General features: G+C 43.6%; 1 long non-coding RNA gene across 1 annotated transcript; it reads right to left on the reverse strand.

Annotated features, from left to right (window-relative positions):
- Positions 1 to 206: 206 nt before the first annotated feature.
- LOC133253090 (uncharacterized) lies at positions 207 to 5,179 on the reverse strand. Its single transcript, XR_009738176.1, has 5 exons — positions 4,167 to 5,179; positions 2,670 to 2,765; positions 1,908 to 2,081; positions 1,522 to 1,692; positions 207 to 1,428 (listed from the first exon to the last, which is right to left on the reverse strand). It is a non-coding gene; the product is annotated as an uncharacterized LOC133253090 (long non-coding RNA).
- Positions 5,180 to 5,654: the final 475 nt, after the last annotated feature.

Genomic DNA, 5,654 nt, shown 5'->3' on the forward strand with positions numbered 1-5,654 from the left:
TGGTGGAGTGGGTAGAAGAAACCAGATTTCTGTGAAGTAGGTGGTGTTGGAGGGACGGAGATGAATATGGTGACTTTGGTTTTCAATAGACAAGAGGGACAAAGGAGAGGTGGATATAGTAGTGAGGAACTAAGACAACAGGATGTTTATGTATAAATGGTGGGTAGACGGGCTGAAGGAGAAGGTCCAGTTAGAAAAGTATAACGTGAAGGCTACGTGAGTGACAACCGGTAGAAGTTCTTGAGAAGGTGAAAGACGATTGAGTGCCCAAGAGGGATCTTGGGAGGGGTGGAAGCAGACTACTGTTGACGCCGGAAAGAAAATGAGCGGACATGGAGGCAGTAACAAGAGCTTCAACTTGTTTATGCTCTTTAAGCATCAGGAACTTTCAGTACTTTTTTTAGCCCTCACAAATCTCTGAGTAGACTACCACCCCACCTGTGCTGGGCAGGTGACGCGAGGAGGGCGGGGCCTCGGTTCTGATAGGTTCCCTGCCCTCGGGGCCCCGCCCAGTCTCCAGGTAGGCAGGTGAAAGCAAGCTCTGCAGGGCGGGTTGTAGGGGGGTGTACCCTCCAGGGCTGAACTGTTCTAGAAGCCACCTCTAACCTTCTCAAAGGAGCCTACGGGAGCCGGAAAGATGGACATGAAAAAGCACCGCCTGGGTAAAGCGTGTGCGCTGCAGGTGGGACGGCGAGGGCTGCTGGGCCCGCCGCGTTTCTCTCCTGTGAGTTGGAATCCCGGCTCTGCCCCTGACTCCTGCCGCACGTGACTCCGCAGTTTGTTTTCCCAGTATTGCGGTATTAAAATAACTCAGTAGCAGTCTATCTACCAAAGGGAATTTGTTAATTGAAATATAGTTATGTAATATGGTGGAATATTGTGCAGCTCCACTTAGGCAAACCAGAAACTCTACATTATGTGTGTGTTTTGGATCCTTTGCAGTTGAAGGACTATTATTCTCTCCTTGTAATTAGGTCTGGTGACCAACCTGTTAATTCACAGCTTTGCGGGAGGGACAAGTGCCGTTTTTTTCCTCTGGGTCAAATTAGATTATGAACAAGTTATAATAAGAGAGGGGCAATAATGAGTGAGTTTTCTCTGTCCCAAGTGGGTCTGTGGTAGGGAGCGGCGTGGTGGTCACTTGGCAAAGGACTCTCCTTAAGGGCTTTGCTCAGAGGTGAGGAGACCTCAGCAGACGACATAAAGGCCGCAGCGTTAGATGCGGAAGCTGGGAGCAGTGGGTAGTCAGGGGTTTGCTGGAGGAAAGGTGTGCCAGGAGGGACCTCTGAAAGGTTGCAAGGAAAAGAACCAGCCACCTGTGGAACACAGCACTGTTCTCCAGATTTCCCGGGTGCGGTGGGAGTCAGCAGTTTACTGGGAATCCCAATCTGTAAGCTCTTTCGGTGGTCTTGTGGAGATTCCCTTAAGCTGAAAGTCAGAGATGTAGGCATCTGCTTAGAGGATCAGCAGGGCTCTCTAAAGGAATCATCCATCCAGACCCCTTCCAAACCTTACTCTTACCCTTTTGTATCTTCTTTATGGGCACAATGATATATTCAAGACTTTTCCAAGTTCTTTGCAAATCCGCCAGGATGGTCTTGTTTCATGACTAATTCATGCTTCCAAATATTTCAATATATTGATTGACACCTCCAAAACAAGAATTTTGTCTGCAACGTTATCAAAATCGACCTGCAAGAAGCAAGCAAAACTTTTGGGGAGTAAAAGAGCTTGCTCAACTCTATCTCGGGAACCAAGGCCACCCTTAGATGCAGACTTGTCCAAATCCTAGTTCCGCAGAGCAAACAGAGCTCTCTGATGCCATCTCTCCCTCTGGGTGCCCTTGTATTGAGAGGGTTGGAATCAAAGGGATGCCAGGAGAGAGGAGACTGTTCTTTCCCACTTACTATCTCAGGCGTATCCTATAACTTCTCTAGCTGCTCTCGGGTAAGAAGTCCTCGGGACACCTTCAGACTCAAGGGTAATCTTTTTTCAGTAATTAAAATTCCAGTCCAGTGTCATAATGACCTAACAACTTTCTCTTATCCATTTGAAAGCTTCTCTCCATTTTCCTTTCAGGCCTGGATTAAAAAATATATATATACACACACATATATGATATATCATACATATAAATATATATCATATAATTATATATTATATTTATTTATACATAAATATTAATATATTGTATATTAATATATAGATATAATATTTATATAAATATATTAATACATATAAATATATAGACTATATTTATAGTATATAAATATTAATATAATACAATGATTTATATATTAGATATATTTATATAATATATATTTATAATTTATAATATAATTTATATATAAATATAAATTATAAACAAATTTATATTTATATAAACATATATATTTATATAATATGTAAAAATTATATATATATGTGTATCTCTCTCTCTCTCTCTTTCAGACCACATAGAAGGGTTTATTTAAAAATCACTGCCGCACTGCCCATCCTCAGTCTCACTGCCCAGAGGGTGCCATTGTACACTGTTGCTTATTTTTATGTTTGGTAAATTTTTGTTGTTGACAAATTTACTTCTACCTTGGCTTCTCAGTTGGTGCTCAAGTTCTCCTACTTAGAATGTTAATGTTTTGGAAATACTAACAGACAAGCTGGCACTTTACCTTCCTCATCAGTAGGGGGACCTTGCCTCTGCTGATGATCCTGAGACGGGGTAAATTGAAGATGTGTGTGAAGGACCAGAAGGCCAGGCTTGCTGACTGTTAAAAGGAAAAAAAGACCATTCATTTAAAAGCTTTTTTCCCTGGTGGTCAGTGGCTAAGACTCCATGCTCCCAGCACAGGAGGCCTGGGTTTGATCCCTGGTCGGAGAACTAGACCCCACATGTTGCAATGGAGGGTTCGCATGCAGCAACTAAAGATCCCGTGTGCCATACCTGCAATAAAGATCAAATATTCTGTGTGCCGCAACCAAGACCCAGCGTGGCCACGTAAATGTTCTAAAAATAAGTTTTTTAAAAATGGGAGTGATGGTTTGTCACAAGTTATACTGGCTTTTCTTTAGTAACTTTGAGACTCAAAGGCCTTGAAAGCCCAGCGGGGGTAGTATTTGCGTGGGTTGAGTGCAGCTTTGATTGTACCTGATGTGTTTGTTAAACTTTGCGGGTCTGTCTCTGGGGAGCAGTACTACCCCTGTGCTTTTTGTATACTAAGAATTGCCTCAGTTCTGCTGGTGCTGCCAGCCCCTTGTCCTGGGACCCCTGACAGCTCACCCGCCTCGCTCTCTTAGCCATGCTCTCTGAGACAGCTCCTCTGTAAGTCCAGTAGCACAGGGACATAAGCTGTGATATTTGGCGTCTTTCCTGGAGCCCATGAGGAACTTGTAAGTGTATTTTGTCTAGCACCATATAGGTTATTATCATTTTTTCTTCTCTTTATATATTTATTTATTATCCCTTCTTTATCTTCTCTACTTAAGTACCTCCTAACTGGTATGCTTGCTCTTCTTCTAGAAAGGTCACCATATGGAGACCAGAGTGTACTGGTTATCAATTTATGACCTCTCAGCTTCAAATCTATTGTAAGTTGCCTGCTCTGCTGGGTCCTGTATTTTTCCTTTGCAGGCTGGCACAATGCTAAACTTTGCCAGTAGAGGGCACTAGAAAGCCACTGGAGGAGGAGAGTGTTTTCCTTTCCTTTTTTTTTTTTTTTGACCTTTGTTGACAAAGTAATGTCTCCGCTTTTTATTTTTATTTATTTTTTTCTTTTTTTTTTAAATTTTATTTTATTTTTAAACTTGACATAATTGTATTAGTTTTGCCAAATATCAAAATGAATCCACCACAGGTATACATGTGTTCCCCATCCTGAACCCTCCTCCCTCCTCCCTCCCCATACCATCCCTCTGGGTCGTCGAGTGCACCAGCCCCAAGCATCCAGTATCGTGCATCGAACCTGGACTGGCATCTCGTTTCATACATGATATTTTACATGTTTCAATGCCATTCTCCCAGATCTTCCCACCCTCTCCCTCTCCCACAGAGTCCATAAGACTGTTCTATACATCAGTGTCTCTTTTGCTGTCTCGTACACAGGGTTATTGTTACCCTCTTTCTAAATTCCATATATATGCATTAGTATACTGTATTGGTGTTTTCTTACCTCTTAGGGATGTCCGGCATTCTGCAGGTTCCTGCTGTGTGCACGGCTTCTCCAGCCCCGGATCCTGAGCTCGGCCCCTGTAGTGTAATGTCACCAAGGGCACCCGGCAGTCAGAAACTCCTCCCTTTGAGTGGTGCCCTCTGTGGGTGATTTCATAGTTCAAAGAATTCCTGCCCTTTGTGGCTTCCCTGGCACCCTAGAGATAGACGTCAGTTGTTTGCAGTCCTGCAGCTTCTCTAACATCCAGGGAGCCACAGAAGTTCCTTATCCAACAAGGTCTTTACGTATGTTGGTGCAATTAAAAAAAGTAATACCTATCTCCTTTCTTACAGATTGTAAGCTCCCTGAGGAAAAGGACTTTTGGCTCCTTGTAAAGCCACATATCTGGCACATGTGGTAGAGTGGCTCTTATGAAGCAGGCATGTCACCTTGTTTCCCTTGTCTTTTTTGAAGTATTTGTTGTTCTTTAGTCACTAAGTCATATCTGACTCTTTGTGACCCATGGACTGTAGCACACCAGGCTCCTCTGTCCTCCACCATCTCCCAGAGTTCGCTCAAAATTCATGTCCGTTGAGTTGGCGAGGCTAACCATCTCATCCTCTGCTGCCCCCTTCTCCTTTACCTTCAGTCTTTCCCAGCATCAGGGTCTTTCCCAATGAGTAGGCTCTTTGCATCATGTGGCCAGAGTATTGGAGCTTCGGCTTCAACATAAGTTCTTTCAATGAATATTCAGAGTTGATTTCCTTTAGGATTGACTGGTTTGATCTCCTTGCTGTTCAATGGACTCTCAAGAGTCTTCTCCAGCACCACAATTTAAAGCATCAATTCTTTGGTGCTCAGTCTTCTCAATGGTCTGATTCTCACATCCTTATATGACTGCTGGGAAAACCATCACTTTGACTACAGTTGATTTACAATGTTGTGTTAGTTTCCAGTGTATAGCACATTGATGATTCAGCTATATGTATATACATATATTCTTTAAAAAATTACTTTCCAGAAACCGAGCTAAAGGAAACTATATTCAGTATCTTGGTGTGGGTTTCCCTGGTGGCTCAGTGGTAAAGAATCTGCCTGCTAATGCACGCGACATGGACTCAATCCCTGATCTGGGAGGATCCCACATGAAATGGAGCAACTAACCCTGTGTGTGTGTATTAGTCCCTTAGTCATGTCCGACCCTTTGTGACCCCGTGGACTGTAGCCTGTTAGGCTCCTCGCCCGCTATACTCCTCTGTCCATGGAATTCTCCAGGCAAGAATACTGAAGTGGGTTGCCATTCCCTTCTCCAGAGGATCTTCCTGACCCAGGAATCGAACCCTGATCTCTTGCATTGGCAGGTGGATCTTTATCGTGTGAGCCATCAGGGAAGCCAAACTAAGCCCATAAGCTACAACTATTGAGCCTGTGGTCTAGAGCCTGAGAGCCGCAATTACTGAAGCCCGCTCAACTCTAGAGCCTGTGCTTTGCAACAAGAGAAGCCAACAC

The sequence above is a fragment of the Bos javanicus genome, chromosome 8, assembly GCF_032452875.1.
Source record: "Bos javanicus breed banteng chromosome 8, ARS-OSU_banteng_1.0, whole genome shotgun sequence".
In the NCBI taxonomy this organism is placed as follows: Eukaryota; Metazoa; Chordata; class Mammalia; order Artiodactyla; family Bovidae; genus Bos; species Bos javanicus.